Raw genomic sequence first — 11,955 nt, 5'->3', positions numbered from 1 at the left:
CAGGCCCTGTGCATAAAACAACACAATGGAAGTGGCAGAAAGTGGCTGGAAGATATATGAAAAAATACAAGGACTGTAGTACAATTTCAATCTCCATACAATGATCTCAGGAAAAGTATGGCAGCAATAAAAAGGACTGCTGCACACAAAAGTATGGACAAATAAACAAGATAACTGTGCAGAAAGGAGCAACAGGATTTTTGCTTTTAAAAAAGCAGTTGGTTTGCACAGCAGCGTGCAAACAGCAATGCAGCTATCAGGGAGCCTTATAAGGCAGCCTAATAAGCTACAGAGCTGATGCACAAAAATATAGCCTCCACTGTCCCTGCAAAAAAATGTTATTCACATACAGTTAAGTCCATATATATTTGGACAGAAACAACATTTTTATAATTTTGGTTGTAGACATTACCACAATGGATTTTAAACAAAACAGCTTACAGATGCAGTTGAAGTTCAGACTTTCAGCTTTCATTTGAGGCAATTTCTAGGATGGGTTTTTTCTGTTTTCGCAGCTTAAGGATGGCTTGTTTCACCTGCATGGAGAGCTCCTTTGACCGCATGTTTACTTCACAACAAAACCTTCCAAATGCAAGCACCACAATGCAAATCAACCTCGGGCCTTTCATCTGGCTTAATTGAGAATGACATAACGAAGGGATTGCCCACACCTGTCCATGAAATAGCCTTGGAGTCAATTGTCCAATTACTTTTGGTCCCTTTAAAAACAGGGTGGCATATGTTAAGGAGCTGAAACTCCTAAACCCTTCATCCAATTTTAATGTGGATACCCTCAAATGAAAGCTGAAAGTCTGAACTTCAACTGCATCTGAATTGTTTTGTTTAAAATTCATTGTGGTAATGTCTATAACCAAAATTAGAAAAATGTTGTCTCTGTCCAAATATATATGGACTTAACTGTATATTCATTATTTTGCACCTATTTGGACACTGTTTCCTATTTTTTTATTTATTATATTTTGTAGCAGACACCCCTAATTATTTTTTATTTTTTCCTCATATTTTTTTCACATTTTTTTTATTTTTTTATGGTGTCATGGTTTTGCTTAATCTTATTTAGTGTGGACACTCTTGTTATTATATTATTGTCATTTGCTTCAATAAAGGCTCTTTTATCGTAATTTTCCCTTGTCCTTTAATTCTTACATGTCCTGAGGTTTTTCTTGTTACTGTTCTGAATGGTTTGCCATTCAAAATTTTTAGATGTACACACTCACATTTTTAGTTTATATTTTTAACATCTCATATTTTTATTATTTTTTTAATATATTTTTTATTCTATATTATATTTATTACTTATATTTCATTGATTGTCACATCTTTATTCTGTTTTATGTCTGTGCCATGTAGGTTTGGAGAAACTTATATCTTACCAGATTTTGCGCTGCCACAGAAGTCATGACCTGTGGGCTAGTTATGCCCTCATATCACCGATTGACTGCTTGTTCTCTATTACACAGCACAGACTTCGACTGGCCCATAGAAGAACAGGAGAATCCTCCAGTGGGCTCATGTGCAAGAGTGGGCCACCACCCTCTTATATGAGCAGTATCTGCAACAATATACTTGAATCACTATGTACAGATAAAGGCAGCATCTTATACATTTAACAGTTTACCCAGTTCATTGGTATATAAATGTGATTGAGGATAATGTCACATTTGCATGTAACTGAAAAGTGGGCCCTGGAGTTCGTTACTAATGGACCCTTGGCACCCCAGTCTGACACTGACTGCGCATTGGGAGAAAGCTGGGCTGGGTAGAGTATGCCGGCACATGAATACAGAGAACTTCACAGCATACACCATGGAAGTCTAAGAGATATGGGTCCACTACTAGAAACCTCAACTACTTAAAAAATGGGACCCTTTCTAGCACTCCTGTAAATGTAGAAGAATGGAGCCAACCAAATCTATAAGACATTTATGGCATATCCTGTAGACTATGATATGTAGACTGTCACAATTTGGCAGTCTGCAGTCACCATGAGTGACTGCAGATTTGTCTTCTCCAAGCGAAAAACTCCTTTAAGCCCTTAAAGACCGCTGATATGCCTTTTAATGGCGGCAGATAAGGGTACTTATTCCTCAGGGCCACTTTTTAACGGTGCTGAGAAATAAGTGTTTAGCGCCTCCCAGCATCGGAAAATCTCCGGGGTCTTGGCTACCGGGGGTAGCCGAGACCCCGGAGAACATGATTCGGGTCGGTTTTTGCCGTCCCCAGTCATGTGAGCAACGTTATTCATTGAATAATGGTGATCACAAAAAAAGTCTGGTTTTCCATTAATTTCTCTCTCCTCCGATATGATCTAGCACACCAGAGGAGAGAGAAATTGGGTCCCTGGATCCTCCTGCTCTGACCCAGGGGCGGATTATCAGAGGGTCAATATGGGCGGTAGCCCAGGGCCCAGTGGTCTGGGGGGGCCCTGGGCTACCGCACAGATTGACCCTCCGCTAATCGTTTGTGAATGCCCGCCGGCATTCATGTGACCGCGGACCCGGTGGGCAGAGAGAGGGGGCCCGCATTGGGCCCCTTCTCATCTGCTCACCGGGCCCTTTCCGGCGCTGCGGCGGTTTCCTATTGACGTGCGGGTGCGAGCCCGCACGTCAATAGTTAACAACAGCCGCCAGCCAATTGGAGGCTGGCAGCTGATGTCGGCCGCAGCGCACACGTCGCCGGCGTCTGACGTCACTGTCAGTCACCGGCGAGTGTGCGCTGCTGAAGGGAGCTCGCCGCCTGGAGCGCGGACAGGTGAGGAGACTGTTTTTTTTTTTTGTTTGTTTGTTTTTTTTGGATCAGTTAACGGTGGACACACAGGGGGGCAATGCTGGAGGACACACTGGGGGGCAATGCTGGAGGACACACTGGGGGCAATGCTGGAGACAGTGGGGCAGATTGCTGGAGGACACACTGGGGGCAGATTGCTGGAGACAGTGGGGCAGATTGCTGGAGACAGTGGGGCAGATTGCTGGAGACAGTGGGGCAATGCTGGAGACAGTGGGGCAATGCTGGAGACAGTGGGGCAATGCTGGAGACAGTGGGGCAAATTGCTGGAGGACACACTGGGGGCAATGCTGGAGACACTGGGGCAGATTGCTGGAGACACTGGTGCAGATTGCTGTAGACAGTGGGGCAATGCTGGAGACAGTGGGGCAGATTGCTGGAGACAGTGGGGCAATGCTGGAGACAGTGGGGCAATGCTGGAGACAGTGGGGCAATGCTGGAGACAGTGGGGCAGATTACTGGAGGACACACTGGGGGCAGATTGCTGGAGACACTGGGGCAGATTGCTGGATACACTGGGGCAATGCTGGAGACACTGGGGCAGATTGGAGGACACACTGGGGCAATGCTGGAGACAGTGGGGCAGATTGCTGGAGACAGTGGGGCAATGCTGGAGACAGTGGGGCAATGCTGGAGACACTGGGGCAATGGAGACACTGGGGCAGGTTGCTGGACACACTGGGGGTAATATGCTGGACACACTGGGGCAGATGATTGCTGGAGACACTGGGGCAATGCTGGAGACACTGGGGCAATGCTGGAGACAGTGGGGCAATGCTGGAGACACTGGGGCAATGCTGGAGACACTGGGGCAATGCTGGAGACACTGGGCCAGATTGCTGGACACACTGGTGGTAATATGCTGGACACACTGGGGCAGATTGCTGGACACACTGTCTGGGGCAATATGCTGGACATACTGGGGCAGATTGCTGGACACACTGGGGCAGATTGCTGGACACACTGGGGGTAATATGCTGGACACACTGGGGCAGATTGCTGGACACACTGGGGGCAGGACTGGAGGCATGGGCAGAATGTAGACACGGGGCATGATTGGAGACACGGGGTAGAATGAAAGACATGGGGCAGGATTGGATCATGGGGCAGGATGGATACGATGGAGACAGATGGAGCAGGATGGGGAGATCATATGGTGTAGAATGGATACTCATGAGTGCAGGATGGGAGAACATATGGCTGGAGCCAGGAATGAGACACACGGGGCCAGGATGGAGAATATTATTACCATACGGGCTAATTAAGGGATATTACTACTGCAGTGATGTATTTATTTTATTTTTTGAGTATACTGTTTTAAATGGGGGGGCGGTCCTGTTACTGTGTGGAGTGACACTATATCGCCTTTTTTTCTTCATGTGGTGTAATGTAGAAGTTGTGAAAATTTAAGTAATGTGTTCTGCAAGCGGAGCTCGAGATAACTGTGTTATTTCCTGCAGAAACGAGTCCTGGCTGGAAGAAATGATGGCGGTCTGTGCTGGATGAAAGATGAAGGACTTCACCTAGAGACGTCACTGGTGAGTCAGTGTTGCCTATACACTGACACTATACACTGTATACTATATACAGAGGTCCTGTGTACAATGTCACCAGTGATCACTATATTACCTCTACACAGACACTGCATACTAAGTACAGATCTCCTGTGAATACTGGCACTTATGGTGATAGTATTGTGTTTTTTTTTGTTTTTTTTTTATTACTGATCAGTATTGTAGTATTCAGTCACTATGTGGTGGTAATATGTGGTCTGGAAATGGTGTTGTGGTATTTGTCCCTTGTATGTGCTATTTGGTCACCAAGTGGTAATATGTGGTCTTGACATGGTGCGGTGGTATTTGTTCCTTGTATGTGATATTATTCGATCACTGTGGTTGTAATTTGTGGTCTGGTCATGGTGCGGTGGTATTTGTTCCTTGTTGTATGTGATATTATTCGATCACTGTGGTTGTAATTTGTAGTCTGGTCATGGTGCGGTGGTATTTGTTCCTTGTATGTGATATTATTGGTTAAGATATACCTAAATTGTATTGCAGATTTTAACAAATATTTAATAGGTTACAGTAGAGTAGGGCCCAGCCATTTTTCTGGAATAATCTGGTTCGGGTATATCATGACCCCCGTCACACGACCCCCGTCACACGACCCCCGTCACACGACCCCCGTCACATGACCCCCATCACATGACCCCCGTCACACGACCGGGGGGGGGCCCACAGTGTGTGAACAGCCCGGGGCCCTGGCTACCCTTAATCCACCCCTGCTCTGACCCCTGTCCCTCATGTCTTTTTCCCGGAAGAAAAAGATAGGTGCATACGCAGTAGGCCTGTCGAGATCTGCCGGCCGGTACCTGGCAACAATAGATTTTTCCTATTGGTTCATTTGGATTACTGTGATAGACCCTATCACAGTGATCAAAATAAAAATAAATAGTAAATTAAACCCCCCTTTGTCATCTCCTTAGTTAGGTCAAAATAATATTTTTTTCATTTCCATTCTTTGCCGTTAGAGTTAGGGCTGGGGATAGAGTTGGGGTTAGAGCTGGGGTTAGATTTGGGGTTAGGGTTGTGTTAGAGATAGGGTTGTGTTGAGGTTAGGGTTGTGTTGGGGTTGTATTAGGGTTGGAGTTAGTAATGGGGGGTTTCCACTGTTTAGGCATATCTGGGAATCTCCAAACGTGACATTGCGCCCGCCATCGATTCTAGCCAATTTTGCTTTCAAAAGTCAAACGGAGCCATTTTGAGCTCTGCCATGCACCCAAACTTTGGATTCCCCCACATATGGGGTACTGGTGTACTCAGGAGAAATTGCACAACAAATGTTGTGTTCCATTTTCTCCTGATACCCTTGTGAAAATAAAAAAAAGTTTGGGTCTAAAGTAATTTTTTTGAGAAAACCCTGAAGGGTTAATAAACTTCTTGAATGTGGTTTTGAGCACCTTGAGGGGTGTAACTTTTAGAATAGTGTCACTTTTGGGTACTTTCTGTCATATTGACCTTTCAAAATTATTTCAAATGGTCCCTGAAATTTTTTTAACATTTTGTTGGAAAAATTAAAAATCACTGGTCAACTTTTAACCCTTATAACTTCATAACAAAAAAGAATTATGCTTCCAAAATTAAGCTGATGTAAAGTAGACATATGGGAAACGTTATTTATTAACTATTTTGTCTGACATGACTGATTTAAGGACACAAAAATTAAATTTTGAAAATTGTAAAATGTTAAAACTTTTTGCCAAATTTCCGTATTTTTCATAAATAAATGCAAGTCATATTGAAGAAATTCTACCACTAACATGAAGTACAATATGTCACGAAAAAATAATCTCAGAATAAGTTGGATACGTTGAGGTGTTCCGGAGTTATAACTTCATAAAGTGACAGTGGTCAGAATTGTAAAAATTGGCTTGGTCGTTAAGGACAAAATTGGCACTGTCACGAAGGTGTTGGGCAATAATATAGTCAAAGTTATTCACAACATTTTTTCCTGTAATGTGTAAAATTGATTGAGAAAATAAAAACAAGAGTAAAAAGCTAACACATCAGATACCACTGACTGATTTCGGATAAAGGTTCTAAGTCATATCTGTTTCATTAATCATATTGAAATCGACTAGTGGCAGTCATAATGTTACAGGTGCCACCCATAATTATCTTTCAGAAATAAATGTACATGTATAAAATAATGCTTTGGTGGCGTAATGTAACACAAATAACTGACTTTTTGCATTAGCTTTGCGGTTTCTGTGTTTTTTTTTATGGAGAACATAAAATTAGCAATGCACTTCCCATTATATTCTGCATCCGCAGCAAATTAGAATGACAGAAAGTAAGATTTGTAAAATGACAAGTAATCAAAACAAATGAACGAGTGGTAAGGGAAAATGACAGGAGTCCCTGTTTACAAGGGCGCACAATGAATGTGGAATGTGAGAAAGTCACAACTTTTGTCCACATGGCCCGCTTTGTGTATTGGTAAATGGAATATAGATAAAGCAGTAAGAATCAGTCACCAGATCCATCCCCTCAGCGAATAGGCACACAAAGTTGTTTGTGAAGTTTTTTTTTGAGGGGGAATGGATCTTCATCAAAATTTTCTTTAAAAAATGATTTAAATACTCTTGGAGAACTCTTTAAATAAAATTCTATGGGTAAATCCACTTTTTCTGTTCATATAAGGAGGTCTATTTTGGCTTTTTTTTCTTACCTGGAGAGGGGATAACAAAAGAACAAAACACAGGGTGGAAATAAGAAAGTGCATGTCACATCTTTAAAACCTCTCCAAACTAGGCGCTGTCAATGTAAAAGGCTGCAAACAATGTTTCGGAAAAGGAGTCTTCTAAAACTCTTTGCAACTGCTTCTGGATATTAATCAGGAAACGAGAAACCCCTTAAAAAATTGTCCAAAAAGGCAGCATTTCCTGAAGCGGTTTCTGCTTGAAAAACTTGTCATTTTGTAACACCTCAGAAAGCGTTGTCTGCATACAAGCTAATAGAGATCCAGCAGATCCCGTAATCCTAATAGAGACCTGATCCCTCTACAATGATCATGGAGGATCGAGGAGATAATCAGAAATTCAATAATGTTTCTTGTAACACAAAACATGTCTATTCGGCTGAGTGACCTCTCACATTAGCGACAAACTGAGGAGCAAATCTTCCATCATGGCTGAGGCTCGTTATAAATAGCACCAAGGAAGTTATACATTATGGACATCATGGCTCCCTCCTCCCCTACCATCCCATTCACTGACTGGCAGGAAAGTTGGAAGCAAAAACGAAAGATTGCAACTAACGCTTCTCACAGAGACCGAATCCTGGAAATCATTTTGATTTGGAATTAATAGATGTTCTCTTCAGTGCAGGTTAAATGAGAAAATGATTTTAATATCCTCGCCCATCCCCTGTAGACTGTGAGCCCTCGCGGGCAGGGTCCTCTCTCCTCCTGCACCAGTCGGTGACCTGCATTGTTCAAGATTATTGTACTTGTTGTTATATATATCCGTTTTCACATGTAAAGCGCCTGGAATAATGGCGCTGTAATGATAGATAATAATAATTTGTGTGGAAAGATCACATTTTCCTTTGAAATGTCTACAATTTATCAAAATTACATTTTTTACTTGAAGCCATTTTCCCAGGAGAGGAAATGTATAACAGCAGGGAATGATAAAATTTGCACACAAAAAGGCGTCATATCCTTCTGTCAAGCTGTTATGTACCGTCCGTGACACTGATCGGCCGACATTAATGCCGCCTGTGCCATTGTGCTGCCGAACCAACACTGTCCTGACAAGGCATGGACTCCACAAGGTCTATAGTGGTGTCCTGTGGGATCAGTGGCTCCTTCCAGTGCTGAAAACTGTGAGGTGGTCCCTCCATGGTTCTGACAGGAATACATGAGCCAGGGCCACCCAAGACCCTGTCATCAGTTGCCCCTTCCTTGACCACTTTTGGTAGGTCCTGACCACTACATACAGGAACAAGATCCACAAGCCGCGCCATTAGCAGGTGCTCTGACCCAGTCATCTAGCCTTCATAAGTTGGCCCTTACCACAATATGCTTGCCCACTTTTCCGAATTCCAACATGAAGGACTGGCCATCCACTTGTCACCTAGCATATCCCACCCCAGAACCCCGAGATAATTATGGTCATCCATGTCACCTCTCAATGGTTTTAATGTTATGGCTGATTGGTGTCTGGTTCTGGGAAAGCTGGGTAACAGCTAACATGAGGTCCATCACAGTTTTGCTCCTTTCATAATGGTGGTCACTAAGAAATGTCTGGAGAGAGTCTGAGAGGAAATGGGACTTGTGTGCACTGGGAGCATGGTCTACAGTCCCATTAATAGAAAATGACACCATTATAGTGGATATTGGGGCGTAATATGGGAATATGGAGCCTGGCCAAGGTGAGGTATAGGGTTGTTGTACCACTTTATTACTTATTTCAGTCAACACTATCATGAGGTAAAATTTGTGTCAGGTGGAAATGAGGCAAAAATTCTAAGTTTTAGAACATTTTCTGTGGTAAATTTTTGTGCAGACTTTTCTGTGGTAAATTATCCTGCTACACTTAAGTTAGCAACCAGCTTCTGCCCCTGACTGAGAAGTGGCTACTAATAATGTGCCATCAGTCACACATATGGCTTATATGCTGCTCCTCATGAGAACTTCATTCCTATTGGCTACTGGGATTTGCCCACAATCCACAGTGGTTCCCTCCAATTAGAAATAATCCCACCCACACCATCTATAGAAGCATTTTCCTATTGGCTGAATGGTTGTGGGCGGGGTTTAATCACACCACCTATTATATTTGCATAAAAAAGGCGGGTATGGATGCAAATCACATGACTTGATATCGTCACACTGATGTCACTTAGCCCCGCCCACCTGACGTCCTTAGGTTTAAGGAAGCAACGCGAGAGTTTTGAAGGTAAGCACACACAATAGAGGGGTGGGGAGGGTGATTTAGGGGGGCACATTGGAGTCTTGTGGAGCCCCCAAAAGTTTGTGAACCCTCTTATTCCATTGCACCCTAAAAGAGTAACTGGAAGGGAACCCTAAATTTTCAACTGTAAATGGGCGTGGCTTTTGGGCACTAAGTGCATGCTAATTCTAGGGTCTCTGACGTCACTTCCCACCCATACACCCGGTCGCCATTTTCTGGCTGTGAGACAGTTGGGGGAACGGCGCACCGGTGGCGGGAGAGGAGCGCTCGCAGTTTCCGGGACAGCACGCCCACCCACACGGTGACTGATACCGGCTCTATACAGGGGAGAGCAGAGCGGCGGTAATAGGCGGAACCCCGGCCGGGGCGGTAATACTCAGAGGAGCACTGCCGGGTAAGTGCAACACGTGCGGCCATTGTGTGCGCGGCGCCCGGGCATTTATACCCAATAACAAGGCAGGGAGAGCGGGCCTCTGCGAGCACGGCCCTGCCGCTGACTCCTCCCCCGACCGGAGCGCCATGTCTGGCGGTGACCGCCGGGGCTAAGACGCTTCATGGAGGACCCGCAGCCCCCTAGGGGGAAGTGCCGAGTACGAGGGAGGCAGGGGAGCCGTGTACGTGTGCGGGAGACATCCCGCCTAGTGTGAGCCTGTTACACGGCGGAGTCCGGAGGCAGGTGGTGTTCTACTGCCCTCACTGCTATTATACACAGTACTGCCCTCACTACTGCACTATTATACACTGTACTGCCCTCACTACTGTACTATTATACACTGTACTGCCCTCACTACTGTACTATTATACACTGGTACTGCCCTCACTACTGTACTATTATACACTGTACTGCCCTCACTACTGTACTATTATACACTGGTACTGCCCTCACTACTGTACTATTATACACTGGTACTGCCCTCACTACTGCACTATTATACACTGGTACTGCCCTCACTACTGTACTATTATACACTGTACTGCCCTCACTACTGTACTATTATACACTGGTACTGCCCTCACTACTGCACTATTATACACTGGTACTGCCCTCACTACTGTACTATTATACACTGGTACTGCCCTCACTACTGTACTATTATACACAGTACTGCCCTCACTACTGTACTATTATACACTGGTACTGCCCTCACTACTGTACTATTATACACTGGTACTGCCCTCACTACTGTACTATTATACACTGGTACTGCCCTCACTACTGTACTATTATACACAGTACTGCCCTCACTACTGTACTATTATACACAGTACTGCCCTCACTACTGTACTATTATACACAGTACTGCCCTCACTACTGTACTATTATACACAGTACTGCCCTCACTACTGTACTATTATACACTGGTACTGCCCTCACTACTGTACTATTATACACTGGTACTGCCCTCACTACTGTACTATTATACACTGGTACTGCCCTCACTACTGTACTATTATACACTGGTACTGCCCTCACTACTGCACTATTATACACTGGTACTGCCCTCACTACTGTACTATTATACACTGGTACTGCCCTCACTACTGTACTATTATACGCTGGTACTGCCCTCACTACTGTACTATTATACGCTGGTACTGCCCTCACTACTGTACTATTATACACTGTACTGCCCTCACTACTGTACTATTATACACTGTACTGCCCTCACTACTGTACTATTATACACTGGTACTGCCCTCACTGCTATTATACACAGTACTGCCCTCACTACTGTACTATTATACACAGTACTGCCCTCACTACTGTACTATTATACACTGGTACTGCCCTCACTACTGTACTATTATACACTGGTACTGCCCTCACTGCTATTATACACTGGTACTGCCCTCACTGCTGTAATATTATATACTGGTACTGCCCTCACTACTGTACTAATATATACTGGTACTGCCTTCACTACTGTACTATTATATACTGGTACTTCCCTCACTACTGTACTATTATACACTGGTACTGCCCTCACTACTGTACTATTATACACTGGTACTGCCCTCACCTATTATACACAGTACTGCCCTCACTACTGTACTATTATACACAGTACTGCCCTCACTACTGTACTATTATACGCTGGTACTGCCCTCACTACTGTACTATTATACGCTGGTACTGCCCTCACTACTGTACTATTATACGCTGGTACTGCCCTAACTACTGCACTATTATACGCTGGTACTGCCCTCACTTCTATTATACACAGTACTGCCCTCACTACTGTACTCTGTACTATTATACACTGGTACTGCCCTCACTACTGCACTATTATACACTGTACTGCCCTCACTGCTATTATACACTGGTACTGCCCTCACTACTGTACTATTATATACTGGTACTGCCCTCACTACTGTACTATTATACACTGGTACTGCCCTGACTTCTATTATACACGGTACTGCCCTCACTGCTGTAATATTATATACTGGTACTGCCCTCACTTCTATTACACACAGTACTGCCCTCACTACTGTACTATTATATACTGGTACTGCCCTCACTACTGTACTATTATACACTGGTACTGCTCTCACTTCTATTATACACAGTACTGCCTTCACCGCTGTACTATTATATACTGGTACTGCCCTCACTACTGTACTATTATACACTGGTACTGCTCTCACTTCTATTATACACAGTACTGCCC

At 44.1% G+C, this 11,955-nt stretch overlaps 1 protein-coding gene across 6 annotated transcripts in view; it reads left to right on the top strand.

Annotated features, from left to right (window-relative positions):
- The first annotated feature begins 9,218 nt into the window (after nucleotides 1-9,218).
- Nucleotides 9,219-11,955, top strand: part of ADNP2 (ADNP homeobox 2) — a 70,116-nt gene continuing 67,379 nt past the window's right edge. For 2 of the 6 annotated variants that reach the window (XM_069730908.1, XM_069730904.1), the window contains exon 1: nucleotides 9,491-9,677. The gene's annotated coding sequence lies outside the window, so the exon portion shown is untranslated. Of the gene's footprint in view, nucleotides 9,269-9,490; nucleotides 9,678-11,955 lie in introns of those variants that run through there. The other 4 variants (XM_069730909.1, XM_069730905.1, XM_069730910.1 and 1 more) reach the window with 4 other exon arrangements.

The sequence above is a fragment of the Ranitomeya imitator genome, chromosome 6, assembly GCF_032444005.1.
Source record: "Ranitomeya imitator isolate aRanImi1 chromosome 6, aRanImi1.pri, whole genome shotgun sequence".
Taxonomy (NCBI): domain Eukaryota; kingdom Metazoa; phylum Chordata; class Amphibia; order Anura; family Dendrobatidae; genus Ranitomeya; species Ranitomeya imitator.
Note: the sequence above shows the minus strand (reverse complement) of the source record. Positions and strands in the feature narration are given on the sequence as shown.